Here is a 15,028-nt window from a genome sequence, read left to right as displayed (position 1 = left end):
AGTGAAATTAAGAAAACAATTTCATTTACAATTGCACCAAAAATAATAAAATATTGGGGCACCAGGGTGGCTCAGTCATTAGGCATCTGCCTTTGGCTCAGGTCATGATCCCAGGGTCTTGGGATCGAGCCCCGCATCGGTCACCCTGCTCAGCAGGAAGCCTGCTTCTCCCTCTCCCACTCACCCTGCTTGTGTTCCCTCTCTTGTTGTGTCTCTCTCTGTCAATTAAATAAATAAAATCTTTTAAAAAAAACAATAAAATATTCAGCTCTTTGAGGAAGACATGGTCACAGCTATAGCAGAGCTCTGGATGCCTCACTCTTGCTCTTGACTCACCGCTGTTTGCTCTCACTGAGGAACAAGTCGGTCAGGAAACTGTGCCACAACCATGGCTTTTAGAGACACTGGGAAGACACCCAGGGAACCAGAGATGGTGATTCACTGAATTAGAATTACTCTAACCAGCTGCAACAGAAAATCTTTGGGGAAGGTATGTGCTGACTTGATCGGAGGGGCAAAGGAAAAGAATCTCAAAGTGAAAGCACCAGTTTGGACGCCTACCAAGACTCTGAGAATCACTACAAGAAAAACTTGTGGTGAAGGTTCTAAGACTTGGGATCATTTTCAGATGAGGATCCACAAGTGACTCATTGATTTGCACTTTCCTTCTGAGATTGTTAAGCAGATTACTTCCATCGGTATTGAGCCAGGAGTCGAGATTGAGGTCACCACTGCAGATGCTTAAATCAACCTTTTTAATAAATTGATTATCAGTTGTTAAAAAAGCACAATAAAATATTCAAGAATAATCTTGACAAAAAGGTGAAAGACCTGTACTCTAAAAAGTATGAAACACTGATGAAAGAAATTCAAGACAACATGAAGAAATGGAAAAATATTCCATGCTCATGGATTGGAAGAAAAAATATTATTAAAATGTCTGTACTACCCAAAGAAATCTGCATATTTAATATAATCCCTATCAAAATACTAGCAGTATTTTTCAGAGAACTAGAACAAACAATCCTAAAACTTGTAGGGAACCACAAAAGACCTCAAGTAGCCAAAGCAGTCTTGAAAAAGAAAAACAAAACTGGAGGCATCACAGTCCCATTTTTCAAGTTATATTACAAAGTGGTAATAATTAAAACAGTATGGTACTGGCATAAAAATAGACACATAGATCAATGGAATAGGACAAAAAACCTAGAAATAAACCCATATTTATATGGTCAATTAATCTTAGACAAAGGAAGAATGGGCAAAAGGCAGTCTCTTCAACAAATGGTGTTGGGAAAACAAGACAACCACATGCAAAAGAATAAAACTGGACCACTTTGTTTCACCATACACAAAAATAAATTTAAAATGGATTAAAGAGCTAAATGTGAGTCCTGAAACTATAAAAATCCTAGCAGAGAGCACAGGCAGTAATTTCTCTGACATTGGCCGTAGCAACATTTTTCTAGATATGTCTCCTGAGGCAAGGAAAATAAAAACAAAAATAAACTATTGGGACTACATCAAAATAAAAAGTTTCTGAACGATGAAGGAAACAATCAACAAAACTAAAAGGCAACCTACCGAATGGAAGAAAATATTTGCAAATGACATATCTGATAAAGGGTTAGTATCTAAAATATATAAAGAACTGATACAACTTGACAACCCCCCAAATACTCCAATTAAAAAATGGGTAGAAAACCCAAACAGACATTTCTCCAAAGAAGACATACAGGTGGCCAGCAGACACATGAAAAGATGCTCAACATCGCTCATCATTGGGGAAATGCAAATCAAAACTACAATGAGATATCACCTCACCCCTGTCAGAATGGCTAAAATCAAAAACACAGGAAACAATAAGTGTTGTCGAAGATGTGGAGAAAAAGGAACCCTCATGCAGTGTTGGTGGGAATGCAAACTGGTGCAGCCACTGTGGAAAACAGTATGGAGGTTCCTCAAAAAATTAAAAATAGAACTACCCTATGATCCAGTAATGGCACTACTTGGAATTTACCCCCAAAATACAAAAACACTAATTAAAAGGGATACATGCATCCCTATGTTTATTGCAGCATTTTTTACAATAGCAAAACTATGGAAGCAGCCCAAGTATCCATCAATAGATGAATGAATAAAGAAGATGTGGTGTATATATATAATAGAATATTATTGAGCCATAAAAAGGAATGAAATCTTGCTATTTGCAGCAACATGGACAGGGCTAGAAAGTATAATGCTAAGTGAAATAAGTCAGTCAGAGAAAGACAAGAACCATATGATTTCACTCTTAACTGGAATTTAAGAAACAAACAAAAAAATGAGCAAAGAGAAAAAGAGAGAGAGAGAGAAACCAAGAAACAGACTCTTAGCTATAGTGGGGCACCTGGGGGGCTCAGATGGTTGAATGTCTGCCTTTGGCTCGGGTCATGATCTCCAGGTCCTAGCCATGTTGGGCTCCCAGTTCAGTGGGGAGTCTGCTTCTCCCTCTCCCTCTGCCTCTCCCCCGGCTTGTGTTCTCTCTGTCTCTCTCTCAAATGAATAAATAAAATATTTTAAAAAACAACTTTAAAAAAAAAAAGGGCCAGCAGACTCTTAGCTATAGAGAACAAACTGATAGTTACCAGAAGGGAGGTGGGTTGGGGGATGGGGGAAATAGGGGATGGGGATTAAAGAGTATATTTATCATGATTAAAAATTATTAAAAAATGGTTAAGGTGATAAAATTGAAAGGAAAACTGAAATTGCAAAAAAAAATAAAAAAATATATAAATTTTTCTCATAAAGGGGTAACTTCTACCAGGTTTTCAGAGTTTCTCCTATGTCTGCTGTTTCTTAAAAATAACCTAAAATGATCCTATGTCAAAAAGGCATATTTTCAGGTAGCAAATTCTGCTCCCCTTCAGGCCCCAATTCCTTCAGTTGTATACTGATCTGATATTACTGTGCTAATGGTGAAGTATTTGCAAACTATCTGTCCATAAAGTCACTCCCCCTCCATGTATACATGTATACACACACAAAGACTGTTGATCTAAAACGCAGCTAAACTGTCATCAATTCCTATTTGCAAAAGAACACTTTCAAAAGTAGTATTACTATGCATTGAAATTTTCAGGTGGATTACCAAAGTAATAGATACATTTTTCTCTGTGATTTTTAGGTCTTTGAAAATAACTGAAGCTAAACTTTCCTGGCACTCAGGTACTGAAAGCCACTGATTTACGTGGGCAGATGATAATAAGGGGAAAAAATGCTTTAGCAATCTTTCCTTATGTGTCACTGACTAAAAAAAAAAAAACAGCATTTTCAAAAAGTGAATATAGTATCCAGGTAAAATTACATTTACTTACCCTTATCCTGACCCTATAGTTCCTTCAATTGTTTATTCAGTTTTTGGGTAAAAAAAAATGCTTTGGTGCTGTGGATCAATGTCTACAAGTATGGAGTCCATTTTTTCAAATTAAGAGTGTAACTTATAATGAGTCATGATAGACAAGAAAACAATTTAATTCCAGCATAATTATTGTTAATGGAATTAAGAAATGTTCACTGTGTTAGAATATGAAAATGAAATTTTATTTTCCGAGCTCAAAATGAATCATTTTATAGGATTTACATGGCATCCAGATAAGTAGCCAAACAGGAATTTCCAGAACTTCAATCTGTTCTTATTAAATGTGATTAAGTGCCAGTTTCCTGCTCTGGAAGTTCCTGCTCTGGATAAGGCCAATAATAAAACTTACATCTGATGAATAGACAAAATTCTTTGCTTCTTCCATGTCTACTTAGTAAGGAAATGAGGTGTGATGTCTAATGACTCCCTAAATCCCAAATTTCCACCAATTTGAAACTTGCCACCTCAAACTTTTGTGACTTTCAGCAAGATGCAGGACAGCTGGTTATCTGGATAAAAAGGTGAATGATGTAGTAGTTTCAAGCAGTTAAGAATGTTTAGCTACATTAGCATGGGTTTTATTTAATGGAAAACATCTAGAATGGTAAAGCTTAAATCAAAGGTGTGCTCAGTTAATTAAACAAGGAGTCCATTAGACTGGGGTGGTTTTAATGCCAGGGCAGCCTACTTAAGCAAACCAAAATCTAATGCCTCAGAGTTACGAAGTCAACATGCTCAGGACAACCAATCACAAACAGCTAACCAGGCTTTAAGCTATAGCCAATCGAGTAATTTCCTGTTTTGCTTCCTTACTTTCCCTATATAAGTCTTTTCCCTGGCTCCTGTTGGTGAGTGCTTTTGAAGAAAGCATCCATCGTCAGTTCAAATGAAAGAATGAACACTAGAGGTCATATTGCTCCCAGGCATGGCTGGACTAGCCAAAGAACCTTGTAGATACCCCAATAGCTTTTAAGTAAAGGTATTTTTCAGATTCCAAGTCTCTGGAGATGGTGGAGACCTTCTGGGGACCAGACAAGATGGCACCAGAGCATCTGCTAGTGTGACTCATGGGTCTCCAATCAATGGTGTCTACCTTCTCAGGAAACCCCTGCTGACAGGACCTCATGGGCCTCTAATCAACAACATCCATCTCCTCAAGAGACCACTGCCCCAAATCCTGCCCTTAAAAGCCCTCACTTGCAAGCCACTGGGGAGTTTGGGACTTTTGATCATTAGCTCCCCATTCTCCTGTGTGGTGCCCCACACACGAGGAAATAGCCTTTCTTTCTTCACTGCAAAAGCTCAGTATCAGTTTTTATTGGCTTGCTGTGCATCCAGTGGACAAACTCTTTGGTTCGGTTAGGAGTGTAACTGAAATAGGGCACAGCCCTATTTGGATGGATTTTTTGCTCAAATAAGCTCTTAAAAAAATTGAATATGCCTCAGTTTATCTTTTAACAGATGTGTGTATTTGGTGATGGGGGAAAGGATTGCTTCATTTTGATTAAACAGAAGGAAAGAGCCTAGTTTTAAAGGCATTTAAAATTTGCATCCCATCTCATCCAACATGTTCTTGGGTGTAAAAAGTTACTATCTCCATTGAAGTTCTTAAGTAAATTGTTGGGATCCTGTTCTTCAGCATGGTAGCAATACAAGACATATTTATGTTCTAATGCCCGAAAGAAAGAGTTGACGGTAGAACAAAGAGCTGATTTGTATTGCTGTTCTGAGTTAAATATGGCCACATTCTTTTTTCTCTCTCTTGAGCACAGACGCACAAATAGGGGAGAGAGAAGATTGCAAATACATAAGCTCACTTTAGAAATACACAAATTGAAAGATTTAAAATGAAATCTGTTCCAGCCCTTTTCATTCTTCAGCTTTGTCCTTTTGTGATGTGTTATTTATAGCCAACGCTTCGGGGAAAAAAATTTCCAGTCAACTCACAGTGTAGATTAAGCCACTGAAAAATGGCGATGTGAGACGTATTCAATAGTGTTCTGTAGAAGAACTCATTTCACCACCATAACGCTGAGACACTGATATTCGGCAAAGCGATTCCATAGATTTATAGCTTCATCATCTGCTTTGCTGATTGCTAGTCTCTCAAGGACAAATGGGCTCTGAGATCCAATTGTAAATATCCAGGGTAAAGCAATGTTATGTCTACTCTGAACGGTTATGCCATCATTAGGAAAATTTGCTAAATAAACTTAATTGAGCATTTAGAGGGCTATATAAAACATTTCTTTTTATTTCTTCCCTAGAGGACCATGTTGGAATTTTGTTTCAAAACATCATCCACTCTTTCATTGGCCATCTCTCCTTCTTATATGTTAATTGCCTGGGTAGCATTTGGTGAGGTGTCACTACTTCCACAGAGATGTGAAACACCATTTCTCCAAAGCCACCCAGGTGTTTCTTCTTCTTCTTCTTCTTTTTTTAATACTGGAGGAATTTGACAATGACTAAGCCCTTCAGGTAGGAGATGAAAGACAGTCAGCGTTTAGAGAAACACAAGAAACTTTAGAGAGAAAAATCTGTTTGGAAAATAAGACATGATTCTGCTAAACCCTTAGGGTAGGAAAAATAGCCCAGAAATGAGAGTGAGCAATGATTAAACACTAAAACTGGTTCCTTTCAATCACCTCCTGACATTTATATGGTATCATAACATCTCTGGTAACTCTTCTCGGGTTTATGAAAACAATAATAGAGCCACTGAAATTACTCAGCGATTTATTCGAAAAGCAATAGACAAGTCCATTGGATAGAGAGCATTTTTTTTTTAGTTACTAAAGCAGAGAAATTTAGCTGTAGGGATGCCTGTTAGGAAAGCACTGCACATATTCATAGCAGTATTGAGAGCTTGATGGACATTTAAGCTCTTTCTAGTTTTTTTTTTTTTTTACAAACACAATGCTGCAAACAACTTTGTATGTGCATCTTTGGTCAATTGGGTAAGCATTGCTGTAAGATACATATCTAGGCATGGAATAGCTGGGTTAAAGGGGACATGCATTAAAAATATTGATAGATACTGTTAAATTGTTCACCAAAGAGGTCGCATAGCATATGAGTATGCTTGTAACTGGGAATTGTCAGTGTTTTAGTCAGCTTCAATCTGATAAGGAAAAAATGGTAGCTGGTTGTTGCTTTATTTTGCATTTCTTAACTAATGAGTGAAATTTACCCATTTTATATTCCCATTGCTCTTGAAAAATATATATTTTGAAAGATTTTTAAAGCATCTTGTAAAGGCAAGTTTTAAATAAAACTAAATATAACACAGAGTTCTTAATTTTCATCAATTTATTCTTTTTTTTTAAAGATTTTACTTATTTATTTGAGAGAGAGAATGAGAGACAGAGAGCATGAGAGGGAGGAGGGTCAGAGGGAGAAGCAGACTCCCTGCCGAGCAGGGAGCCCGATGCGGGACTCGATCCCAGGACTCCAGGATCATGACCTGAGCCGAAGGCAGTGGCTTAACCAACTGAGCCACCCAGGCGCCCTTTCATCAATTTATTCTAAGCCTAATTTAATACGGAGCCACTGATTAGACCAATAAGAGCATTGCTGTGACTCACCGTGGCGTGTTAGTCATTATTATCCAGAGCATGCCTCCCAAAGAAACATTCCAGGGCATTAGCTTTTCTTACCCCCCATTCTAGGACTGCTTGAACTATCTGCTACAGGCAAATGAATCTTCACTTAGTATCTTCATATAAACTGTGTATCACTCTTGCCTCTGGTTCCAAAGAACACTCCTCTCCCTTTATGTCCTAATCCTTGCTTCATTCTTTCTATCAAACTCCATCTGTCTCTAAGTATACCCATAATTAGATAAGGTGCCAAGGAATCATTTGAACTTTCCTACACGACACCGCCCATTTTCCCGATCATGCAATCGCCATGAAGGCAGAAACGCTAATACCACCACTCAGCAGCAAATCAGAAGCACGGAATCAATTGACTACCACCCAGTTAATATCCTGTTTAGAATTCAAGTTCTTCGTCAAGACCTTTTAGGGAAGCAGTAAATATTTTCATTCTGGGAGGTAAAGCCTGTATTATATCAGCAGCTGCCATCAGAATTCTTGGGAATAAAACTTCTTAGTAAAAATAACTTGCAAGGCCTTAAGAATGGTAGGTAATGGGGCACCTGGGTGGCTCAGTCGGTGAAGCGTCTGCCTTCAGCTCAGGTCATGATCCCAGGGTCCTAGGATTGATTCCCAAAGTCTGGCTCCTTGCTCAGTGGGGAGCCTGCTTCTCCCTCTCTCTCTGCCTGCCACTCCCCCTGCTCATGCTCTCTCTCTCTCTCTCTCTCCCTCAGTCAAATAAATAAATTAAAAATCTTTAAAAAAAAAAAAAGAATGGAAGGCAAGTTACAGAGCCAAGACAATGAAAGATAATGGCCAATGTTTTTCTATATGTTACAAAGAAATAAATGATTTTGTTGTTTTTCTTCCTTTTTTTATTCTGAAAAGGAGAGGAAGAGAAGGGAAAAGAAGGAAAAAGTGAGGTGCCATCAAAATGTTGGAATATTGGATACTATGGGACGTGAATGACCAGAGATGAAAATTCTCAGTGGCAAAGTTGTTTGATTTTTTTCCTTAATTTTTTAAAAAGGTTTATTTGTTTTTATTCGGGGGGGAGGGGCAAAGGGCGAGAGGGAGAGAGAGAATTTCAAGCAGACTCCCCACTGAGCAGGGAGCCCAATACAGGGCTCAGTCTCAAGACCCTGAGATCATGACCTGAGCCTAAATCAAAAGTCAGACGCTTAACTGACTGAGCCACCCAGGTGCCCCATTTTTTTCCTTACTTTTAAAAAGTTGAGATAATTATAGCCTCATGGGCAATTGTAAAAAGTAATACAGAGAGAGCCCTTGTGTACTTTGCCCAATTTTCCTCAATGATAAAGTCTGCAAAGCTATAGTACAATATCACAACCAAGATATTGACATTGATCTTCATCAGATTTTCCCAGTTTTACTTGTATTCATTTGTGTGCCTGTGAAAGACTTTTAAAAACAGGGTATCTAATATTCAATTTGAAAATAGCTTCATTAATTCAATGTAAACCTTCTTACCAAGTCTCCACAGGTTTTTTTATGTTAATAGTTTTTTGTTTTGTCTGTTTGAGTAAATAAAGCAAAATATTTTTTTTTCTGGTCTGAGTCAGAACAGTATAGAAGATGGACAGCACACATAGGAATAAGAGTCCTGAAGTAAAGGGAACCATGAGAATACATAGTACATAAAATTCAAAGAAATCTTTAGAAGGTATTTGAAGTTCCATATGGTCTGGAATGGAGTTCAAGTGAATCTTATATAGCTGGAAGAACCCAGCTAATAGGAGGCTACATGTCATTGCAGTGTCCACCTTTGAAGGAGGTGGTTATTTATGTGATATGGTGTAAGGAACCCCATAGAGACCCTTCCCCTAAATCCCTAACCACAAGCCATACTGCTTGAAAAGTCACTGTTATGAACTTATTCATTTATATTTCTATATTTCTGAAGGCATTTATTCTTTTTTTAAAGATTTTATTTGTTTATTTGAGTGAGAGAGAAAAAGAGAGAGAGGGAAAGAGAGAGAGCATGCACAAGCAGGGGGGAGGGACAGAGGGAGAAGCAGACTCCCCACTGAGCAGGGAGCCCGATGCAGGGCTCCATCCCAAGAGCCTGGGATCATGACCTGAGCCAAAGGCATATGCTTAACCGACTGAGCCACCCAGGTGTCCCTGAAGGCATTTATTCTTTTTTTTTCTTTAATTTTTTTAAATTAACATATAATGTATTGTTTCAGGGGTACAGGTCTGTGATTCATCAGTCTTACACAATTCACAGTGCTCACCATAGCACATGCCCTCCCCAGTGTCCATCACCCAGCCCCCCATCCCTCCCACCCCCCTCCTCCACTCCAGCAACCCTCAGTTTGTTTCCTGAGATTGACTCTCTTAAGCATTTATTCTTAAATAATCTCTAGTAAGTACAAATACTTCTGGAAAGAGACCTCTGGTTGGGATAGTATAGTGAATTCATGTTTTAATTACCTCTCTGCTCCAAACACCAAGTTATGATTTAAAAATATAAAAAGAGAAAAACCAAAAAGACATAGTGGGAACAAACAAATAATATGGCTCTCACTGAGGACCAGAAATAGGATAAATGCATAAAATAATGTGTGCTCCTGAAGCCACTTCCAGGTTCTCTGCTCAGAAGCAGGCAGAGGGAGCTGGAAGTCCAGCTGCAACAAGGAAAAGAAAGTAAAAGTACTTCTTGAACGATGTGCAGCCAGATCCAGGCTTGAGCCTAGGGCCTTAGAGGGACTCATCCCTTTTATTATTCACTGAAATTAAAGGTGCTCTCAGCTGGACAGAGTTGAATAAAGAATTAAGGAATTTGAAAATATTTCTGAGAAAATCAACCCAGGACATGGCACTAAGGGACAGCAATTTCAAAATATATGAAGGATAAATTCAAGAGATACAGCTAGAACAAGAGTTTCTAATATTTGTCTCATCAAAGTCTAGGAAAGGGGAATGGATGTAAATGGCAGACAAAACTCTTTGAGGACATAATGGCTGAAAATATTCCAGAACTGAAGACATAACTCCTCAAATAGAAAGCACACTCCAAATACCAAACAGGCTAAATAAACATAAACTTATATCTAGGCACATCTTATAACACTTCAGAACATCAAGGTTAAAGAGAGAATTTTAAAAGATACCACAGATAAAAGACCAATGATATACCAGAACACTGAGCTGATTTCTTGGGTAAAAAGAAAAAAAGAGTCCACAGACAGTGAAATAATACCTTCAAAGTACAGAGAGTGGGAAGATACTGTAATCCTGAAATTTTATATTCAATTAATTTATCATATATAAGCAAGGGCAAAACTAAGGCATTTTCAGATATGTAAAGACTAAGAAAGGAATTCTTGAAATATATATTTTGGAAAGAAGGAAAGTAAACACAGAGGGAAGGCGTTATTTCTGAAAACAATGGCAAGTATAGAAATCAATTAAATGCATCAACAACTTTAATTTTCCGGTATCAAAAGGAATAACAATAATTATTTTTAAAAAGATTTTATTTATGGACTGAGCCATCCAGGTGCCCTAAGTATTATTGTTTTATGAGGTTCTTCTGTATGATCATTTTTTTCTCTAAGGCTCCAGATATTTTCTTCTTTCAAGATGCAAAACACCTACATTTAAATAACAAATGTATAAGACAATGCTTTACTGTTTGAAAAGGCATAAAGCCTGTGCTTTGCTTGAACATATCCCTCTCTCTCTCTCTCTGTCTCTCTCTCTCTTTCTCTCTCATTAAACAACTTAGAATATTTGCCAGGGTAAATTTCTGGTTCTCCCTCAAACACATTTGTAAAGCTTATTTTTTGCATGTTGTATCTTTTTCCATCCTTCTACTTTCAGCTTACCTGTGTCTTTAAAGTTAAAGCATAGGTCTTGTAGATAGCATCTAGTTGGGGCTTGTTTCTTTAATCCAGTCTGGCAAATCTCTGCGTTTTATGTGGCGTGCTTAGTTAAATTTATATTTGACTTAATTATTGATGTGGTTGGTTTTAAGTCTACCACCATTTTCATTATTTTTGTGTGTGTCGGTTGCTCCAGAGCTTACAATATACAACCCTGACTTACTAGATATATTTCTCAGTGAAAGCTACGTAGGTAGACTGTCATTTAACAAGCTACAGAGCATAATGAAATTTTCACATCACATCCAACTTTCAAAAAATCAGATCCCCAGTGTACCTTTTGCCCATGTTATATTGTTTATAGAAAATAGATGTTTAGTTCCACTTAAATTTGCAAGCGAAGATAGGTAGTAGGGTTGCTTCTAGAAGGCTGCATGAAAGAAGTTGGTTTAACCAATCAGGATGGTTTAAGTTATGGTGCAGTAAAAAAAAAACCCAAATTTCAGTGGCTTGAAACAATTAAGGTTTCATTCTTCCTCATGCTACAGGTTCCTCAAGGGTCACTCTGGGGGTCTGTTCCATGTTGTCTTTTCTTCAGACCCAGGATGATGGAACAGCCACTCTCTGGAGCATTGCTTGTTGTCATGGCAGAAAGAAAGAGAGCTGTAACTGATACGTTCATTAAGTGCTTAGCCAGAAGTGTCACATGTCTCTACTACTTGCAATTTATTGGCCAGAGCTGGTCACATAGCCCTACCCAACTGGAAGGGTCTGGAGGGAGCCTTCTCCCAGAAGGAGAAGAGAATTGCAGTATTTGGCAAACATCATTAATGATTACCACATGGGATTTTTTTTTTTTTTTTCAGGTTCTAGAGTCTTAGCTCCTGAAGCATTAATGCTGTTTGGTCCTTATATTTTCTTTGGGTTCAACCTTAGCAATAAATTTTGCTAACAAAATGAAAAGTATTTATAAAACGATGATAAATAAATGGCTTGGGGAAGTGCTATTAGATGTTGGGAACGACAGGGCTAGGTGCTGAAGGTTGGTAATACCTTCTGCCACTGGACTTGGAAATGCTCTGAGCTAGAATGGATTTCTGTCCACAAAACTGTTTGTAGTGTGAGGGGTGAAACCCAGGAGTAGAGTCTAATGGATTAATGGGACAGGTCAGTTTTACCCAATGCTAAGGAATTTGGAGGCAAAGGTTTGAAACAAAAAAAAAGAAGAAGAAGAAGAGGGTAGTGGGAAGGGAAGAGTGAAGCGGGGGAAATCGGAGGGGTAGACGAACCATGAGAGACGGTGGACTCTGAAAAACAAACGGGGTTCTAGAGGGGAGGGGGGTGGGAGGATGGGTTAGCCTGGTGGTGGGTATTGAGGAGGGCACGTTCTGCATGGAGCACTGGGTGTTGTGCACAAACAATGAATCATGGAACACTTCATCTAAAACTAATGATGTAATGTATGGGGATTAACATAAGAATAAAAAAAAAAGTGAGGAGATTCTCGGAGGGAAAGGGAAGGCAGTTGTAACCAAACTACTCATGCACTTGTAGGCTGCTTCCAGATCTTGACCCTTCCTAAGGAAGACTGTGAAACCAGAATTTTAAGCCAAGATGTATGCTCCTCACAGAGAAAGCAGGAAGTAAGGAAGAAGGGCAGTTAACCCTCATTAATTTGGTGCTGGTAAAACTATGGGTACTCTTCTAAGTGTTTGAAACATCCCTATGAAGTAATGATCCAGAAGTTCAGTATTATAGGAAGCATCGACCACAGTTCCTTAGGGAAAAGGCAGAAGGTAAAACTAGGTGATATACAAACCTATGCAGGATTAGAAATACAGCCATCGCTTTTCTCCTTGTCACATGCTCTCCATTTCACTTGCATTCACTGCTATTTTATTTTAATTTTGAGCAGATAATGACATACAGATGGCCAACAGGTACTTGAAAAGATGCTCATCATCACTCATCATCAGGGAAGTGCAAATCAAAACCACAATGAGATATTACCTCATACCTTTCAGAATGGCTGGTATCAAAAAGACAAGAAATAACAAGTGTTGGTGAGGATGTGGAGAAAAAGAACCCCTCACGCACTGTTGGTGGGAATGTTGATTGGTTCAGCCACTGTGGGAAACAGTATAGAGATTCCTCAAAAGATTAAAAATAGAAATACCACATAATCCAGTAATTCCACTACTGGATATTTATCCAAAGATATATGCACTCCCATGTTTATTGCAGCATTATTTAAAATAGCCAGGATATGGAAGAAACCACATGTCCAACAATAGATGAATGGATAAAGAAATTGTGGTATCTACCTATATATTTCTATCTATCATCTATCTATCATCTATCTATCTATCTATCTATCTATCTATCATCTATCATCTATCTATCATCTATCTATCTAAACATTACTCAGCCATAAAAAAGAATGAGATCTTGTCATTTGTGACAACATGGATGGACCCAGAGGGTATGATGCTAAGTGAAATAAGTCAGACAGAGAAAGACAAATGCCATATGATTTCACTTATATCTGAAATCTAAAAACCAAAATAAATGAACAAACAAGAAGTAGAAACAGATCCATAAATACAGAAAACAAACTGGAGGTTGCCAGAGGGGAGGGGAGTAGGGAGATGGGCAAAATGGGTAAAGGGAAATGGGAGGTGCAGGCTTTCAGTTTTGGAATGAATAAGTCATGGGGAAGAAAGGTACAGCATAAGGAATATAGTCAATGGTATTGTAATAGCATTGTATGGTGATAGAGGGGAGCTACACTTGGGGTGAGCACAGCATAACGTACAGAGTTGTCAAATCACTTTGTTGTACACCTGACAGTAATGCAACATTGTGTGTCAACTATACAATAAACAAAATATCGGGCAGATATTGAAATACAAATGGTAGTGATTAATACTTACCACTTTAATACAGTCATAAGTAAAAATGTTATAGATTCTTTTGCTAAAAGAGCTATTTTGCCATTATTAGAGAAAGCAAACCAATGGGATTTTCCAGGAAGACTGAATTATATATGTAATTAAAGAAGGAGTGTGTTGCTAGAGCATCCTAAAGTCATGGTCTAGGTCAGTGCTAATCAAACTGTGGTCTGATGGCCAATGCTAGTCAAAAGATTAGTGCCATTCTATGAACTCTTTACTGGTCAATCTGGAGATTTGGAGTGTTGTGCCAGAATGTGAATCAATCCACTCCTTCCAACATCAAGGAAGTCTTGCTGCAAATGTATGCATATATATAATGTATGTATATATACCCGTGTGTGTGTGTGTATATATATATGTATTCCTTTATGTAGATCATATATATTGTCTTATATATATCTCTGTGGCAATATGCATGCATTAATTTAAAACGTATGAGAAATAGAAACCAAGCATAATTAGTTTAAGAACTGTGTAGAAGCAGTAGTGCTTCCTTTCTGACATCAGGTATGTCTTGAGAGACCAGATGTAGCCATGAAGATTTTAGACTTCACATAATGGAGTTCTGCCAATACACTGGGCCTTTTTTTTTTTTTTTTTTTAATCTCTTCTGTTGACATTTCCATTGATTGTTTCCTTCTCAGCTGTTCGCAAATATCATGTATTATTCTTAAATATCTTATCAAAAAAGCCTGTCTTGATTAAACCAATTACCTTAAGAGTGTAATAAGAAAACACTATCAAACATTTTTGACAGCTTACTATGTGCCAGACACTTTCCTAAGTGCTTTACGTTATTTGAGGCACTTAATCCTAACAACAATCCTACGAAATAAGCACCATTATTATCTCCATTTTACAATGAGAAAAATGAGAATCAAAGTTTAAGTGATTTGTCCTAAATGACACATCCCCAAGGGGACAGAATAAGGCGTCCAATTCATGTATTTGAACTTGATCTCAAGCCAATATTCCTAACAACCATGGGATATTTCCTTTGTAAGGGAAGAGAGGCAACATACATTTAGTGAAAAGACTCTGGGACTAAGAATCAAAAAACCTTGATTTTAATCCCAGTCCTGCCACTGGCTAGCCATGTAACCATGGGCAACTCCTTTTCCTATTTGGGCTTTGGTTTTCTAACCTAGAAATACAAGAAATACAACCATACAATACTGGATGTTTTCTCAGATCCTTTTCAGTTTTAAGGTTTTATGAGTCTGT

At 37.8% G+C, this 15,028-nt stretch overlaps 1 pseudogene; it reads left to right on the top strand.

The window, feature by feature from the left end:
- Positions 1–388: 388 nt before the first annotated feature.
- On the top strand, positions 389–745 carry LOC118011421 (annotated as a pseudogene).
- Positions 746–15,028: the final 14,283 nt, after the last annotated feature.

The sequence above is a fragment of the Mirounga leonina genome, unplaced genomic scaffold (genome assembly GCF_011800145.1).
Source record: "Mirounga leonina isolate KUSES-001 unplaced genomic scaffold, KU_Mleo_1.0 Mir_101664, whole genome shotgun sequence".
NCBI lineage: Eukaryota > Metazoa > Chordata > Mammalia > Carnivora > Phocidae > Mirounga > Mirounga leonina.
The sequence above is the reverse complement of the archived record's forward strand: the minus strand, read 5'-3'. Positions and strand labels throughout refer to the sequence as shown.